Source organism: Maniola jurtina, chromosome 5 (genome assembly GCF_905333055.1).
Source record: "Maniola jurtina chromosome 5, ilManJurt1.1, whole genome shotgun sequence".
Taxonomy (NCBI): Eukaryota; Metazoa; Arthropoda; class Insecta; order Lepidoptera; family Nymphalidae; genus Maniola; species Maniola jurtina.
In genome coordinates, this window is record NC_060033.1 from 1,057,659 (window position 1) to 1,078,023 (window position 20,365).

At 36.3% G+C, this 20,365-nt stretch overlaps 1 protein-coding gene across 3 annotated transcripts in view; it reads left to right on the forward strand.

Moving 5' to 3' along the window:
- The window catches only part of LOC123865014 (protein madd-4), a 158,233-nt gene that overhangs the window by 16,622 nt on the left and 121,246 nt on the right, over positions 1-20,365 (forward strand). The gene's annotated exons all lie outside the window — the stretch shown is intronic.

The window sequence follows — 20,365 nt, forward strand, 5'->3', positions numbered from 1 at the left end:
ACCGAGAATGCATCTCCTTTCAGAATGAGAGCCATAGTCCATTAAGCCATAGTCCACTAGCTGCGTAAGTGCAGGTTGCCAGACTTGACACATCAATAATCCGTAAATCTGTGTAAATTATGGAGAACCATCAGGTTGCAGGTTTCCTTACGATGTCATGTTCATTAGCAATGATTTTAAATTGCTTAGCGCCGAAAAGTTAAGGGTTCATGCTTGTACTTACCCACTTGGTTAACAGTTAACACCGCTTCTGGAAATCTATATTACCTGCATTCTTTTCCATAAACTTCACTGAAACCTTCAATAAAATCATAGGCACTTGAACAACTCGTAGGTAGAACAATGTTTGATTTTTTAAAGCCTTGTTATGTAGAATAGGTAAAGATACCTAAATTTTGACTTGATAAACTTTCGATACATTTTTGCTGTGAAGTATTTTTCCACAAAATAAAATACAGATACGCATCAGATGGGAGCAGTAAATTTTTATCTTGTGACATGATATCGTGTTACGATCTTTGGTAACCTAATATATAAGTTTTGCGCAGCAACCTATAACCTTGCGACTTATCGTTTGATCTTTGGTAAAAAAATCATTATTTTGAAACATAATTTATGACTCTTAAAAATCTGGTAAACTATCGCACACCTAAATCTAACCCCTATCGACTAGTAATATAAGTGTAAATTAAAAATTTATAACACCTCCGACAAGTGAAGGTTATAGTAACTAGAAAAGAGCTGATAACTTTCAAACGGCTGAACCGATTTTCTTGGATTATAGCTAAGAACACTCTCAATCAATCCACCTTTCAAACAAAAAAAAAAAAACTAAATTAAAATCGGTTCATTAGTTTAGGAGCTACGATGCCACAGATAGATACACAGATACACACGTAAAACTTATAACACCGCTCTTTTTGGGTCGGCGGTTAAAAATTACTCTTAAAAGAAATTGGTAACATGGCAAAACTTTGGGAACCGCACTGATATGCGATTTGCAAACGTGCTACTACATAGATATACCTAATATGATGCAACCTTAAGAATCTGATTATTATTTAATAGATTCCGCTGACTTGCTGATCTCATACTTCTGACTGAGTAATGCTCGTGTTATAGGTATTATCCAGGCTCTTCTGTAAAGAAGAAAAAATAATTGATTTAATAATATTTTGATAAGTTCCATTTTTTGGAAGTATTACCGTTTACAGTTGCCGTCAAGAAAAAAGGACTTTGATCTTGAACCTGCGTAGTGAGCGATTGATTGACCTCTTAGAATAAAAATTGACCTACTAGTAACTAAATAGATGATGCCCACGACTGCAAACCGCGTGGATTTAGGTTTTTAATATTCCATCCGAAAGCCATCCAGCTTCCTGCAACTCGTTTGATGTGTCCAGCACTTAGTGGAGGGTCTTCCAACGCTGAGTTTTCCGGTGCGTGGTTGCCATTCTAGCATTTTGGGACCCCAACATCTGATAGATATTGGGGTCCCAAAATTCTAACGGGGCTATTTTTTCGAACTATGTTCCCTGACCATTCTCAATGCAAACAAATTTTCTATATTCTAAAAAACGCTTAAACAACGCTTATACGAGCAACCATATGTTGGGCATTGCTCTACCTAGAATATAGCTTTTAATAAGTCCTTAATATTTAGCCTATTTGATAGCAAAGAAAAATCGTTTGTAATGGACTTTAGATTTTTAATCTTGCTAGAGACTAAATGATTAATATTTTTCCCCTTAGCAATTACATCTAGCCCTGTATGAAGGCGATATTAATGTCAGAAGTAATCTTAACTCCTTAAAACACATTCGAGATCTCAGAAACAATTTCAAAAAGGATTTCTTATCCCTGTATCAGCGGGTGGTATCTGCATCGAACCAAAGACAAAATAATTCAAAGTAAATTAGTCCTTAAGAAATACTGCTTAAGTATGATAGTCAAATGTGCTAATTTTATAAATGGTCTGTTGTATTCCAGCGAGCAACACATCTAAGAGAAGGCACTCGTTCGACACAAAATTTTCTGACATTTTATCAAACATTTGGCAGTGTATTGAACATTGCCAAATACACACACAGCTTAATAAACACCGTAATTATTACGTAAAAAGTATAAACAATAGGGCTACAAGATATGACGGTCTTTAGTTATTTTTCAATATGTTATTAAACCACGTTAAAATCAGATGTTAGTGTGATTTCACTTAGGCATAACATAATAATTAATTTTTGAATTTTCAACTTGACACATACCTTAGCTATTATGTATTCCGGTCCGTGGTTCCGCGTATCGTGCTGAAAATAATTCACACACCCCTTATAAGATTGTAGAGGTCAATAGAATGAGTTGATAGAGTTTTGACAAGAACTACAAATAGACCTACATGGTTTTTTAAATATGAACATGATATTTGGGGCCTGTGGTCCAGTACTTTGACCGCGTACAACGTTGCTAATGGCACCTCACCCATAAGAGGCAGGGCCGCATAGCTTTTCGTATTTGTGCACAGCGGGGTTTCACACTTGTAGGTGTTGAAAAAACAAATTAGCCCCTCGGAAGGGTCTCAAATTGGTTGTAACTTTGAGATCATTTGGCGGTGGAGATAAAAGGTATTAATGGTGGAATTATACGGCATTAAGGTAATTGCTATTTGACAAATCGCAAAAATGCTGTACTTTGAAGTAAATTGTTTATTTTTCTAAAGCATTAACAGCTATTAAATACATGCAATTAAAAACTTCAGTTTGTGAAGATTATAAGGGCCTCTTTTAATTTAGTATACATTATCCCAATAAATAAAAAAAAACAAGTTGAAAACATTGCTGTTCGCAACTTGTTCTGTAAAAATTTTCTTTAACATCTTGATACTTTGAAGCCAACCTCCAGAAAATGATATGTTTAGGTTTAGCAATCAATTTGAACTGTTAGTTTTATACTAAATGTTTTTCATTTCTTAAATAATCTAAAACTAACCAAAAAACTTCCTGTGCTATTTATTTTCTTGCAGGCGCTCTATGGAATTCAGTGTCCACTGGACTGTCATGGCGGAAGGACTGTGCGCGTCATTTCGTCGCAAAATATTATTTAAAATGAATTTAAGCTTATTATTTTTGAATGAAAGTTGTGTTTATAATCGTTGAAAAATAAAATAGGGATTTTTTCATTTCTAAATGAAGCCTGCTTATATACTAAAATTTATTCTAAAGTTACGGTTTTACCAGGTAAATACTCGGAGATTGTCATAGATTATGATGACAGATAGTAAGTGTTCTAAATAGGTATTATACCTATGTTTTTTAGGAGATAGCGCGCCTCGTTTCGGGCGCCGTGTTCCGAAATGGATTTCGTAGTAGTGCAAGTTTGGTGCAAGCCCCACATGACGGAGGTGTATGCGTCAGGCATTTCCTGTGTACAAAAAAAGACCTATATTTCGGATCCATTTTTCATCACTGACATCATGCACTATTCAAAGACGGGTCTTCAAGCATTGAGGAATTTTGGACGAGAGACATCTCGAAGGTTCCCGAAGGCTGCCTAACTGAGTTAGATTTGTCGGCTAGCTAGCTTTTTTTGAAATTAGACCTACTTAGCTGGATTGTGTGTTAGAGATTTCTTATGAGATATTATATGTACATAATATAACCATCATAAGAAAGCTCAGATTCATGCTGCGGGCAATGGGGAGAGCCTAAAGGTTGGAACGCCATTTCGGCGGCCGTGTTTCATAATAAAGAATACGATGCGGAGAGAGATGTCACTCTCAAGGTCTTTAAATGTATCCATGCAAAAAACCACGTTGACTGGTTGCTCCGTTGCAGCGTGATTGAATATTAAACCAACAAACACACTTTCGCATTTGAAATATGGCCAGTGATTATAAGAAACAGTTTAAATCTCTCTCTGCTCTCCGAGAGACGTTAGGCAAAGTGAACACGAATTATGACACTTCTGTGTTCTTATACAAGCTTAGGTCTCTCAATTTTGTCAATTAATGTCAAATTTCTTTCTCAGATCAAAACCTAGTAAGTGGTTTAAATTCAAGAGAAGCTTAGGCCGTAGTCTTCAACAAGAAACTCAGCGGTTGCTCTTTTCAAAGATTTGATATACAATATTAAATTGCTTAAAACGCACATAACTGAAAAGTTAGTAGTGCGTGATTCCAGGATCGAACCCCCGACCTTCGATTAGGAGGCGGACGTTCTAACCACTAGGCTATGACAGTTTTTAAATTAAAGGGGTTTAAATATTTTAGTGTGAAGACTGGCCTACACATTTATTCATTACATGTGCATCATTTTCTTTTTTAGGGTTCCGTACCTCAAAATGAAAAACGGAGCTCTTAAAGGATCACTTTGTTGTCTGTCCATTTGTCCGTCTGTCCGTCAAGAAAACCTATACAGTACTTCCCGTTGATCTAGAATCACGAAATTTGTTCTCGGATTTATTCCTTTACTTGGGCTATGAGAGTTGAGACCTATCTACCTGCCCATAATTCTAGGTTAACGGGAAATACCCTATCGGTTTTCTTGACAGACACGACAGACGGACAGACGGACAGAAAGACAGACATCAAAGTGATCCTATAAGGGTCCCGTGTTTCCTTTTGAGATATGGAACCCTAAAAACATTATGTAAGTATGCAAAGTATTTCCCTTGCAAACCATATTTAACAGTTGACATGTAGATGTCATTGACTTTTCCTATCTTACTTTTAAGTTTTAATGCATTATTAAGTATTTACTGTTTTGACATTGTATTTAGATAATGGGTGATATTTATTTTATTTAATCTAATTCCTTTGAAAAACTTAGTAAGGCGCATTAATCTATAAAAAACCTAGCGAGTTCATAGACTTACTATGTTTTAAAATGGTCAAAGCGACTTACTAGCTTTTAATTTTACTTTAATGTGGGTGTCCTTACAATACAACGGGACATACTATGAAAGTTAGGCTTATGACATAAAACGATTTTCGGAAAAATGACATTTACTTTGTTTTGATATGGGGCGGTCGATATAATTAGGTACTAGGGTAAAGGCTCAAGTAAATTAACAGATTGGACGTTTTTACATGTATTAAGAGCTGGAATAAAAAACCGGCTGATATACCTTTTTTAAATATTTTCTTACAAATTCTTACACTTTTTTCAATTTCAATTTCAAAACCGTGTTCCGTTCAAACCGTTCAAAAGTGCGTGTGCGTGCGTCCATGTGTGTGTGTGAGTATATACTTGTCTGTATGTTTGTACGAGTGTTTGTGAGTGTGGTATTGCGTTGTATAACCACATGAGTAGCGTGTTCGCTACTCATGTGGTTATACAACGCAATATTTGACTCTGTTGAGTCAAAGCTTCATACAAGCGCGCTACGATAGGTACACTACTACAAGCTTGAGGCGCGTGTGTGCGTGAGCACAGGCGCTACGTCGCGTACGGAGAGAAATCGGTTTATACCGGCTCGGCCTGTGCTCAAGCTCAGGGGCTGCAGTACACGTCGCGCGTCGTGTTTTCATTTAATTTAATGTTAATGATAATAATTTAAATAGTGTTTAAAATCTATTTTCTTGAACTGTCATAGATTTTGTTCAAAATCAATATCTGAGGATCCCTAGGATCACAAAACAGGAAATTGTTACCAAAACTTAAAACAGTTGGCACCATTTTGTAATTCTTTGTTAATTGACCGATTTCGTTCAAAATCGATATTTAGAGCTCCCTGGGATCACAAAATAAGAAACTGTTACCAAAATTTAAAAAAGTCGACGCCATTTTGAAATTCTTTGTTAATTGACCGATTTCGTTCAAAATCGATATTTAGAGTTCCCTGGGATCACAAAAAAGGAAACTGTTACCAGAATTTAAAAAAGTCGACGCCATTTTGAAATTCTTTATTAATTGACCGATTTCGTTCAAAATCGATATTTAGAGCTCCCGGGATCACAAAATAAGAAACTGTTACCAAAATTTAAAAAAGTCATCGCCATTTTGAAATTCTTTGTTAATTGACCGATTTCGTTCAAAATCGATATTTAGAGTTCCCTGGGATCACAAAAAAGGAAACTGTTACCAGAATTTAAAAAAGTCGACGCCATTTTGAAATTCTTTATTAATTGACCGATTTCGTTCAAAATCGATATTTAGAGCTCCCTGGCATCACAAAAAAGGAAACTGTTACCAAAATTTAAAAAATATTTTTAACCGACTTCAAAAAAAGGAAGAGGTTCTGAATTCCTCGTTATCTTTTTTTTTTAATGTATGTTCCCCGATTACTCAAAGACGCCTGGACCGATTTGGATTTTTTTCATTTGGATTTGGATCAGACAAGTAATTTCCAAAATTTATCGAGGTGTTAACATCAAGAAGAACATCTGCAAGTTATTCCAATCATTTTTGTACCATTTGGTGGCGAGTACGTATTAAAGAATGTCGTGCAAGTGTGTCCAACTTTGTAAAACAAGCATACTCGGGCTACTTTGAGAACCCATTAGCAGCTAACAGCAAGGCCTGGACTCCAAATTTTTATATGTGGAAGCTGTATTTCCTCATTGCGTTTATGAGCAAATAAGAATAGACCCTACTTTTACTAAAAAAAAGTATTATAATTTGGCGCGACCCATCTAAACACCATGATGATTATTATTTCTGCATTGTGAATATAACCAGAAGAAACAGCAAAAAAATTGTTCCAAGCGACTCTATTGTAACTTGCAGTCTACAATTAGAACGATTCTGACTTCTGGTGATAAATCTGTACCTCAGCCCCAACCCAGTACCTCCAATCTACTTCAAGAACTTTCAGAAGGTAGTGACGATGTAGTGACTTTTACATCTCAACTTAGACTATTCAATCAAAATGCTTTGGACCACTTAATGAGAGATCTTAGATTGTCTAAAAAGCATCAGAACATGTGGCTTCTCGGCTCAAAGGAACAAATCTGATAACATGTGTTACGGTATATTGTTCTCACTACTCTCAAAACATTCAGCAGCTGATGTTGCACTTCCAGCGACTTGGGTGCAACATGGGCATTAAGTTTCATTTTCTCTATTATACAGAAAGGGCTCTATTATACATTCTAAAACAGGTTTTATTTATTATTATTATGTAAAATAGTTTTTGATTTATCGCGCAAAATGTAGAAAAAATATACAATAAGTCAAAAACTGTGAAAATCTGACAATTTTTTTTGAATTCCAAGCCGAAAATATATTTAAGAATTTATTTATTAATAGGAATCAAGAGTTTATGCACTAGATAGAGTTCGTTCATTCATTGAAATTCCCAGTTCATTTACTGGCAATTTATCCTTTTGTTAAATAAAATAATTTATAATAATTAATACCACGCATTTTATTTGATTTTTTGATATTTAAATAATTTAAGAGTGTATACCTACTGTGTACAGACACACAAAATATAAAAATTATATATAGAACGATTCTCATATACCTTAATTTTAGGTCAATGTCAGGGTAGTCCTTATTCGTTCATGTACTGGATCTTTTACCCTCCTACGTCAAAATACTAAAAGTCCGCGTAAATTTCGCAGATTGAAATGTCTGCTTGATTAATTGTCAATAGAGGGTCATGACATGTCAAAATTGCTAGTTTGAAGGTGAAATCGTCTATGTCATTCGCATTGGCTTTCCTCTTAAAGTATTAGCTTCGAGTGGAGAGCCAATTGGATGCGGTTATGCAAAACAGACCCGATCCGTTAGAGTTTTGGTAAATCAACTTTAGGGCTTCCAATGTTTGGATAGTAATCGCTAAACAGCATAGCTTTAGACTTGCCGCGAGAACGCTAGCAAAAACTTAGCGTTATTATTATACTTCCAATGCCAATAACCATCTTGTAGTTTTGATTTAATATTTTTCAAACCGGGTCAATGCCCCACCTACAACGCGACATTGACTTCGAGTGACCTATTTACGGAACGTTCATTAAACTCTGGCGTCAGTCAGACGTTTTATTCGCAATAAATTGTGAACTTACAAAAAATACAGGATTTATTTAAATTTTTTACTAGTTTTTTATGGTATCTTATCAGTAATCATCAGTACTATCACCACTTCCACTTCCACTTCCACTTCCACTGGTTACACCCTGTATATTGCACTCAGAATAGAATAATAGTACTCAAGTTTACTTTCACACGCTGCGCTATCGCAACTTTTTGCGTTGCAACAAAACTGTCCCGTCCATTTCGAGTTCGACCCACGGCTCCACTGAGATAGCCGATAACTGATAAGGGACAGTAATTACGATGCAGGGACGTTGATATATCTATGGATTGTCTCTTACTTTACTATACTTACTAGTTTATTTAACAAAAACATAAGCTGCTTGTTTTGAACCTTCCTTTTTACCCGAGTAAAGGTCTCTAACCAACAGGAGGGGTTTCCCTAATCACCACTGTGGGCAGACGGGTTTGGTGGTCGCAGTAGTAGTAGAACAGAGGACGCTGCTGCCTGTTCTCCATTATCATCATCGTCATCATTATCATCAGCCTGTGGACATCCACTGCTGGACATAGGCCTTCCCTAAAGAGCGCCACCACACCCGGTCCTCAGCCTTCCATCCAGCCACTTCCCGCCAGCCGCTTAATATCATCGGTCCATCGTGCTGGAGGGCGTCCCACACTATCCGTTCTCCGTTATATTATTCTTAGTCATTTCGTACGACACCCGCGGGAAGAGTAGAGGTGGTCACAGTTGTATTCTGATTTTTGATCTACTGTCACCACATGGCACTTTTTTTAGAGTTCCGTGCCTCAAAAGGAAAAACGGAACCCTTATAGGATCATTTTGCTGTTTGTCCGTCCGTCCCTCTGTCCTTCCGTAGTGTCTGTCAAGAAAACGTATAGGGTACTTTCCGTTGACCTAGAATTATGAAATTTGGCAGGTAGCTAGGTCTTATAGCACAAAAAAAGGAATAAATCCGAAAACCGTGAATTTGTGGTTACATCATTAAAAAAAATTAAAATGTGTTTAAATTTTCAAAGTAAGATGACTGTACCAAGTGGGGTATCATATGAAAGGGCTTTAGTAGGTACATTCTAAAACAGATTTTTATTTATTTTTATGCATACTTAATAGTTTTTGATTTATCGTGCAAAATATCAAAACAAATACCCGAGTAAGGAACCCTCGTTGCGCGAGTTCTACTCGCACTTGGCCGGTTTTTTTTTTGTAAAATATATAGATAAATAATTGAAAATTTGGGTTCTATTTGGTTTCTATTGTAATCTAATAATATAAGGAACTGCTTTGTATGTCAAATAGATAACATAAAATGAAGACTCGTATGCTGATAGTTCAAAGACGCTCCATGCGATGCCCGAAGCGAGTCGCCCAATACTAAAATGTTATATTCAAATAACATCAAATACATGACAACTTTGTGAAACAAAAGCGATTTATGGACGTTTATAGGTTAAAATAAACATTTCCAACATGGGGAAGCCATTTGCGTGAACCGTGTATGTTCGCAAAAGTTATCATTGCCATTTTATTTATGTACATTTTTCATGCGAACTCATAGTTGTTAAGATTTTGACGATAGCTCTATTGTAAAATGCTGTGGCGTAAAATTTTGTTTTGTTGTTAGAAACTTAAATGTAACAAAAACTATTTATCTAAATCGAGCTAACCCTATGAAGAGATGGACGGACGGTGAGACAGACAGATGAACAGACAGACGAGACGATATCTATTGGTTGAGGATTAAGATGATATGGAAATTATTACAATTATCGCAAAATGACTACTTATCTTATATTTTATTCTTGGAGGTCTTCTGTCGTCGACATTCCATCAACACGCACGAAACGTTTTGCGTCATCATTCCCCATACGCATGGCTAAGGTTTGGAATACTCTTCCGCGATCTGTGTTTAATACCAATTACAATCCGGGTATTTTTAAAACAAGAGTGAATAGGCATCTTCTAGATAAACACGCCCCATCTTAGGCCACATCATCACTTTCCATCAGGTGTGATTGTGGCCAAGCGCTTGCGAATAGTGAATAAAAAAAGTATTAAGTAGGTATGCCATAATGTTAAAGTCAAAAAGTTTTAAAATTTAAGCTCTTTATAAAATCTTAGTAGAGTTTCAAGGAATTTTGGTTCACGCTGCCTAAACCTAGTTAGAGGAAGGGCAAAGTTAATATTTCATTTTCAATGAGAAAAGTTACCAAAGACGTTGCCAATTCTATTATCAAAGACTCATGTTAAAATTAAGTTTATAATCCAGCTAATCCAAAGCCTATCTGCCTGCCTGTCTTTCTATTTTGATAACATTTGGTACAGAGATACCTTGCATTCTGGATACGGCATAATATACCTACTCGTAAATTCAAAAAGTTCCACAGGGTTTTTAAAATCTAAATAATAGTCCGTAAAAAATAAGAACTCACTCGCCATTTTAGCCCGATGTGTCGACTGTCATGTGAAAAATAAGATTTTAGTCCTTATTCTAAAGATAAACCATATTGTTGACACATAGAGTAAAAACGGCGAGCGAGAACTTAAAACCTTTTACCTATAATGCGTAAAAAATGACTTCTCACGTGCCATTTTTAACCCCCGACCCAAAAAGAGGGGTGTTTTAAGTTTGACGTGTGTATCTGTCTATCTGTCTGTGGCATCGTAGCTCCTAAACTAATGAACCGACTTTAATTTAGTTTTTTTTTTGTTTGAAAGGTGGCTTGATCGAGAGTGTTCTTAGCTATAATCAAAGAAAGTCGGTTCAGCCGTTTGAAAGTTATCAGCTCTTTTCTAGTTTTCTTATAGAGGTTTTTGTGTCGGAGGTTTTTTAAATTTTGAGTTATTACTTCATGTGTCAAATATCATGTCAAAAGTACGATTTTAGTCCTTATTTTAAAGGTGAACTGTAATTTTAACATAGTAATTGACCCATAGAATTAAAATGGCGCGTGAAAAGTCATTTTGTAGGGAGTATACCTACTTTATCTATCAAGTTTAAGATTTTTTATTCCACTAGTAACAATACAGTGAGCTTCTGAAATAAACGTAAACGGCTGGTTATTCTAAGAAATATTTGAAAACTCGGAAAATAATATTTTGCAATGTAAAGAAAATTTATTGTGAAGGAGAGATCCTTACAAAATAAACCTATCGCATTTATAATACTTGTTGCTGTATCGACAATCGTTCTTTTCCAAACAATTTACAACATCTCGATTGAATGATTCGCCTCAATAAATAATGGCGAGCGTCCGATATTTCTTCCCGGCGTCCTATTTCATATTTAATTCGCTGTTCTTCGCTATTTCTTCAAATAATTTGCTGTTTACGGGAGTCTACCTTTTATTTGATACAAGATACTGTACTTCGATTATAAGTAGGTAGGTACCTATAGATTGTTTTGGCTGTACTTACGTATTTAGTCCGTGGCGTAGAAAACAATAATATTTCTTCATTATTGGTCCTCTAACCAATGCGAGAGATTTGGGCCAAAGTATGAATTTCGGTTTCCCGGAAGTCTACATCTTTCTCCGGGATGCAAACTATCTCTATACAAAATATCAGAACAGTTCTACGAGACAGACAGACAAACACACTTTCACATTTCTAATATTAAGTAAAATTAATCTTAGTTCTCTGGAAACTATATTCTTTTCCGGGATGCAAGCTATCTCTATACCTCGTCAAAATTCAACGGATGAACTGTAAAAAAGGTAAAAGATAGACATACTTTTGCATTTATGTACCTACCTAGTAGGTAAATTCAAAATATTTTTATTCAATTAGACTTTTACAAGTTCTTTTGAATCGTCAAAAGCATCTACCACTGGTTCGGAATGCCTTTCCTGCCGAGAAGAACCAGCAAGAAACTCGGCGGTTGCTCTTTTCAAAGATTTGATTTACAATATTATGCCATGTATAAAAGCAATTGAAGTCCCGTGTATTGCTGGAGCGAGCTGCGGGTCAAATCCACGCTTTTTGATCATTTACATAATCTTCGTACCTAGTTAGTATAGTTGCACAGTTTGCGTTGGTGCAAAACGACTGAACGATAAAAATTGCTGAACTTGTAAAAATAATAAAGTATTTCGTAACAAATACCTACCTACGTTAACAAGCTCAATACAAAAATTAAAAATTAAATCAGATTACCTCTAAAATACCTTCAAACAGAACAGAACAGACCTTACGTGACCGTTTAAAAGAACAATACTCGACACAAATCTCAGAACAAAAGTACAAATCGCCGAATAAACGATCGTTCAAAGCTGGCAAATGTAGCGATCGCGTGTCGGACACACATTTGCGGTATTGTTTTAGGCACGGAACCCCGACCCCGGCCGCGCTGCTCGCTGCCACGCCACACGGCGGCGGCTTGAGGCTTTCAGGCGGCGATTTAACAAGTGTAAATAGACTTGTGTTAATATTCGCTATTCAACTCTTTAATGAGCCTGAATGGCGCCACGGTTTATTTTATTGGCCATCTTTTTAGATTACTTACCTACTTTGTTCGTAGGTATGTTGTCATTCCATCGAAATTGATTCTGGGCTATTTTTATTGAGTTTATTTTATTAGAAACTAGCCGATGCCCGCGACTTCGCCCGCGTGGATTTAGGTTTTTCGAAATCCCGTGGGAACTCTTTGATTTTCCGGGATAAAAAGTAGCCTATGTGCTAATCCAGAATATTATCTATCTCCATTCTAAATTTCAGCCAAATCCGTCCAGTGGTTTTTGCGTGAAGGAGTAACAAACATACACACACACGCACACACACACACACACACACACGCACACATACAAACTTTCACCTTTATAATATTAGTGTGACTAGCTGACGCCCGCGACTTCGTCCGCGTGGATTTAGGTTTTTCGGAATCCCGTGGGAACTCTTTGATTTTCCGGACTAAAAAGTAGCCTATGTGCTAATCCAGGATATTATCTATCTTCATTCTGAATTTCAGCCAAATCCGTCCAGTGGTTTTTGCGTGAAGGAGTAACAAACATACACACACACACACACACATACAAACTTTCGCCTTTATAATATTAGTGTGACTAGCTGACGATTTAGGTTTTTCAAATCCCGTGGGAACTCTTTGATCTTTCGGGATAAAAAGTAGCCTATGTGCTAATCCAGGATAATATCTATCTCCATTCTGAATTTCAGCCAAATCCGTCCAGTGGTTTTTGCGTGAAGGAGTAACAAACATACACACACACACACACACACACACACACACACACACACACACACACACACACACACACACACACACACACACACACACACACACACACACACACACACACACACACACACACACACATAATATACATACACACAAACTTTCGCCTTTAAAATATTAGTGTGATGATTAGAATACTTTTACTTGATTCTTTTGTTTGTATATTATGTATCACAATTTCACTGCTACCCCCTAATATCATAGGGTAATCGTGTAGGGTTTTTTTGACTTTAAACTTATTTTGTATTAATATGTCGGACGCATATAAATTTTGCACTGTTGTTTTAGGCACGGAACCCCGACCCCGGCCGCGCTGCTCGCTGCCACGCCACAGACGGCGGCTTGAGGCTTTCAGGCGGCGATTTAACAAGTGTAAATAGACTTGTGTTAATATTCGCTATTCTACTCCTTAATGAGCCTTAATACCTTGACGTTTTGTTTTGTTTTACTTATTTCATTGATAAAATTAAGCAGGAGAGTTTCCTCTCACAGTAGAATCTGTTTTCCTAAATCTGTCTTGAGTCTTGCTAAAATTTATTATTAGGATGAAGAATTTATTTATTACAGTTTTTGATTTATCGTGCAAAATGTCAAAAAAATACCCAAGTACGGAACCCTCGGTGCGCGAGTCCGACTCGCACTTGGCCGGTTTTTCTTTTTATCCTTTGGTTAGGTACGGAACCCAAGACTTAAGAAGAGGCAACCACAACCATTTTTTTTAGTACAACCATTTGTACTAAAAAAATAACCAGCCTACTCCTTTAAAAGGGCCGACAGTTAATTTCGCGAAATTTACGCGTCTACCTCGTAAACCTTTGAATGACATATTTATTTGACACCACCTCCTTTACTTTATTTAATTCGTGGTATTCCTTTGAAGGCGACAAGTCAATTCCATTTAAAACCGCCTTTACAATCCAATTAGGAATAACAATACGTGAATTGGAAACTCGAAGCTACTTGAGAGGAAAATAAGGTAATGTTACCAGCACATACCTTTTTATTAACACGACATTTTTGTACTGAAGATATTTTATACTAAGTATTTATATTTTATCATCTAATAAAAATTAGCGAAAGTGTCTGTCTGTGTCTGTGTAAATATAAATCCCGTGAGAATTTCCTCCGAAAACCCTCCGAAACTTTACCTCTTCCTCGCAAACTTAAACGCCAACTAATTTCATTTTCATAACCTAAAATCCAAATTAAAAAAAAAGTTAAATGCCTTTTCACAAAGCAAATAGGTATGACTGTAATATTTTCATAGGCATCTGCTTTAACATTCAATATCCATCGCGTTTTAATTTCAGTTTAGGCATACTCGTATATCGTTTTTAACAAACAAAACCGATATCGGCGCGATCAAAGGGTGTCAAGTGTCAAAACAGTTCACACTAAAATATATAACCGTTATTTAAAATTATAATTTTACTAGATGATACACCTTTTCTGCGTGGATTCAGGTTTTTAAAAATCCCGTGGGAACTCATTTTTTCGGGATAAATAACTTTCAAAAGAAACTCACATTTTGATACAGCCAATATTTTAAAGGAAGTTTCCCTAGCGCGCTCCTCAGTGTTTTCCATACAAAAGTGGTTTGATTCTCACTTGATTATTATCCAATCAAACTCGATGAAACTTTGTAGACACGTACTCGGTACTAGAAACAAATAATTTTTGTCTTATGAAATATCAAAATACTACCTACCAATTGACAAATTTCTGCCAAAAAATGTGTAGTTTTTTACAATTACACACGTCGAAAGATTTGCATGAGCGCGCTAGGAAAACCTCTCTCAAGAATTGTATTCATCAAAAAATGTGAGTTTTTTAAAGTAATCCTAAAAGGAAAAACTGGCTGACTGACATAACGTACAGTTCAAACCGCCTGGGTCTAAAAAAACCATAGAAAAAAACCTCTTAAACAAACGAAGCAATAACGCTCTCATCTCAATCATTATAATTAAAATGTCCAACGCTATTCGTTATCCAAATTGGAATAAACGGGGTTCTTTTGTGCAGCTAACAATTTTAATTAATCAGCTCATCCTTCCTGTCAACTCGGAGAAAAAGTCGCCATCAATAATATCACAAAAATGGAGTTTGCCTTAAACAAACGGCGAACAGCGTGTTATTGGAAATGCATTATTTCGTCAAGCACGTACGAGCATGAATAAACTAAATAAATAATTTAAAATTACAAAACATTAAGAATTTATCATGTTTTTTTTTTTTGTGGTTAACTAAAATAAACAAAAACTGAAAAGAGTTTTGGGTAAAATATTAAGAAATTTAATTTTTGACATCTCTAAATTAAGCAATAAAAGCAAGTGATGGAAGTTGTTCGAAAGATTAAAAAAAACATGGTGATTAATCTACTTGAATCACAAGATTCCTAGCATCATAGCATTTTTGTGATTAAAATATTACTCTAATCTCCATCCACTTTTTTAAATTTGTTCCGAACAACTCAGCGTCACACATAAACTCCGATAAGTTAGTATAATGCGTGCCCGGGATCGAACCCCCCATTCCCCGAATACAAACCTGACGTCTTAATGACTAGCCTATCGCCGCTTTACTAGGCTATTACCGCTTTACCATTTAACTACGACGCGACGCTCTAAATATATTCCTTACAATAGCATGGTGATTCTGTAGTTCGAAAATAGTTGGAACACTTTTTCCTCGCCCTCGAGCGTACTAAATCTCAGTAAGTATGTAAACGGCTCGTCTATTTTAATTAGTCGCTTCGATTGTGCCTACATTTGATGCATGGGTCCATAGAGTTGAGAATTGGATAGAGCCGGCAAAATCTTTAAAACTTATAAAATTATGGGTATTCGTTCCATTTTCGTTGACAGGATTCCGGTCGTCTACAAACAAAGTAAGTTAGTAAAGGTTAGTAATAATAGATCTGCTTACCTATTATTTTTTTATTTGCATTTATAATTTTACACTGAAATAAAACATTCTGCTTAGGTTTTATAAGACCTAATCCTATTCTACGCCTGGGAGAGCACGTTTGGTCGTCGGTCCCGATTATTAAGTACTACTAACATCACACTAATATTATAAAGGAGAAAGTTTGTATGTGTGTGTGTGTGTGTGTGTGTGTGTGTGTGTGTGTGTGTGTATGTTTGTTACTCCTTCACGCAAAAACTACTGGACGGATTGGGCTGAAATTTAGAATGGAGATAGATTATACCCTGGATTAGCACATAGGCTGCTTTTTATCCCGGAAAATCAAAGAGTTCCCACGGGAATTTTAAAAAACCTACATCCACGCGAACGAAGTCGCGGGTATCAGCTAGTCTGATAATAACTGTAAATTAACCTAAGAGTCAAATTTTTCGCTCAGGATCTAGAAACCCGCCGCATTATTCTCTCAAGAGAATTCCTACCATTATGTGATTAATGTTGTGCTGTAAACTTACTAAAAATTGTGCTTTACTTGTGTTACTTAGGTCTGTGGCAGCTCGTTACTCCTTTCATTTTAATTGGTAGATTCTTCGTCCGATATCGATTCGACGCCTCCGTGCATTTCTCGGTAAAAAGCCATTGTAGCGTTTATTTTATACCAACCCACGACTTCGTCTGCGTGGATTTAGGTTTTTAAGAATCCCGTGGGAACTCTTTGATTTTCTGGGAAAAAAGGACCCCATGTTACTTAACGCCATGTCTTTAACTATATCCGTGCAAAAAACGGGCCAAGTGCGCGTCAGATTCGCGCACTGAGGGTTCCGTACTCGGGTATTTTTTCCAACATTTTGCAAGATAAATCAAAAACTATCAAATACATAAAAATAAATAAAAATCCGTGTTAGGATGTACAGGTTAAGCCCTTTCTTATAATACCCCACTTGGTATAGTTATCTTATTTTGAAAATTTTTCCCTTTATAGTTAACTAGCTGACGCCCGCGACTTCGTCCGCGTGGATTTAGGTTTTTCGAAATCCCGAGGGAACTCTTTGATTTTCCGGGATAAAAAGTAGCCTATGTGCTAATCCAGGATATTATCTATCTCCATTCTGAATTTCAGCCAAATCCGTCCAGTGGTTTTTGCGTGAAAGAGTAACAAACATACACACACACACACACACACACACACACACACACACACATACAAACTTTCGCCTTTATAATATTAGTGTGATAAATAGTGCTATAAGACATTGCTTTCTGCCTTTCATGATTCTAGGTTAACGGGAAGTACCTGGAAGGTTTGATTCCCTTGACGGGTGTTGATAGCCACGACAGACAGACAGACAGACAATGAAGGGATCCTATGAGGTTTCAATTTTGCCCTGGAGGTACAGGACCCTAAAATTACGTCTATCCATTGCTTCGTTGCGACGTGATTGAAGAACAAACCGATAAACCAACAAACAAATAGACTTTCGCATTTATAATATTGATACTTAATGAAGTAGGTACATACCTTATGCAAATAACATTATTTGTACGGTAATCGAAGGTACTTGTTTGTGTTAAATAGGTAATTAAGCGCTTTAAACGAGCTGTCCAATATTTAATTATTTTTAATTATCTTGCAGTGCGGATGAATTGAGACCTCCCAAAATTTTATTGCAATCATTTTACTTCTATTTAAAACTTTTTTCACTAAATAGAGATATTCGAAGTTGAAATATTTTAATTTTATTTGCATAAATAATTGTAACTTTATTCACTAAATGATATGTGCGACTTTGTCCGCTGAATTAAGATTTTTAAAAATCTCATAGAAACTCTTTGATTTACCAGAAAGCCTTTGTCTAACCATGCAAGCTAACAATCTCTGTATGTTTCGCCAAATCGGTTAAGCAGATGAGTCCGTAATAAGTCAGCAGACAAACAGACATACTTTGATAGATTGCAACCCAGAGATAGGGATAGGTTACTATCTGTCTCAGAAAATCAAAGAATTAACACGGGATTTAAAAACAACTAATTTCACACGGTCTTTGCAGCATTTCTAATTAGGCACAGAAATGGGTCTAGAAAATTGAGATTTTGCATATTATAGATTTTCTCTGTGACGTAGATTATCACTAAGAAAGGATTTTCAAAAATTCTACCCGCGCGAAGCCAGAGCTAGTCTACATACAATATCTACAATAGTAATATAATATTAGATATTATAAATTTGTAAGTTTGTTTGCGGGAAGTAATCTCTGGAACTACTGAATCGATTTTGAAAATTCTTTCACCAATAGAAAGCTACATTGTTTCTGAGTGACTTATGATATAAATTGTATTTTCAAACCGTGCGAAGCTGGGGCAGGTCACTAGTCACATCACACTTAATATTATAAAGGCAAAAGTTTGTGTGTATGTGTGTGTGTGTGTGTGTGTGTAGGTTTGTTACTCTTTCACGCAAAAACTACTGAACGGATTTGGCTGAAATTTGAAATGGAGATAGATAATATCCTGGATTAGCACATAGGCTATTTTTTATCCCGGAAAATCAAAGAGTCCCCACGGGATTTTGAAAAACCTAAGTCCACGCGGACAAAGTCGCGGGCATCAGCTAGTCATTAATAAAGCTAATACGAAATCATTACAAGCCAAGCAAACTCACAGCATAATAAACGTCGGGTCTAGTTAGGTAAATGGAAACCAGGGTATGTAGGATTACACATAATATTGATTTCTCTGACCAGTAGTGTCAATATTCATTTAGGTAATTGATGGCCATACCTGCATGCCTAATACATATTACCACATTGTCATTCCCCTTGGATGCTCCCGAATCACGAGACGTATCTGTATGATATATAATGATACATCGATAGGTTATTGTGGATATTAATAAATAAACCGGATATAAATCTACACCTCAAAATCATCACTCACACATCATGAATGCGAAAGTGTTGCATCATGTGTTTGTTTGTGTGTGTTTGTTTGTTCGTCAGTCATGTCACAACGGAGTATATAAAAAATAAAAAATTAAAGAGTTATCATCCTTATCAGTTTAGTCGACAAACTATGTAAGCTCTGTCTTCTAGACTAATCTAGAAAATCGTGTAGACTACGCCAATGACAATGCTTAAACTTTTAATGATAACCTCTCACTAATACTTGAGGCTTTCATCACGGATTTAACTGTAAGTAGGAGTAGTTTGGCAGGACCCGGGGCGGGCGGGACCAAGTAACTTGTAATGAGTTTACTGCGACACGGTAATCGCTACTTTTTAACCTCCGACCCAAAAACAGGGGTGTTATAAGTTTGAAGTGTGTATCTGTGTATCTGTCTGTGGCATCGTAGCTCCTCAACTAATGAAACCGATTTTAATTTAGTTTTTTTTTTTGTTTGCAAGGTGGCTTGATCGAGAGTGTTCTTTTTATTAAGCTTCTACACTGATGGCGAGCAATTTACTCTTCTTCATTGCAGAGTTCGCTTCTTCTTCGCCGAAGATATTCATCAGAGCTTCACCAAATTGAAAGGAGACGACCTCTGAAGGTTGACTAACCTACCAAAAAAAAAATTCATCACAATCGGTTCATAATTGACGGAGTAATCGCGTAACACACATACAAGAATAAACATACAGTCGAATTTGAGAACCTCCTCCTTTGTTTGAAGTCGGTTAAAAAGTGTGCCTAAACGAAAATTCAAATGAAATGTCAAGTTGTAACGAATAATTTCTAAAACCCCATACACAAATATCCCCTTTTGTCTCAGTCAAAAATACAAAACAATACAAAATAGAATACGAAACAACGCGAAACCTCGCAGCAATCCATCAAACGGAGCAGAACATTATTCTTTAGTTTGCAAGTCGTTACAAGTTTTATCTGAAACTTTATTGCGTGCATAAATCACTGAATATCTACGCGTTAACAACTGGAAGCGGCATCATGAAGCGGCCGTAAATATACACCGGGAGGTGTAAATGAAAAGATTTTTAAAACTGTTAAAAAATACCATCATTACCAGTATCATTTTAGTGTTGATCACAGCGAATCGCCCCGCTGAAATAATCTTTTAGATGTAAAACCACATAAAACACATATTTTGGACAGTGACCAGCAAATCACACGCAGCACTATAGTATTTTTTAACCCCCTACCCAAAAAGAGGGGTGTTATAAGTTTGACGTGTGTATCTGTGTA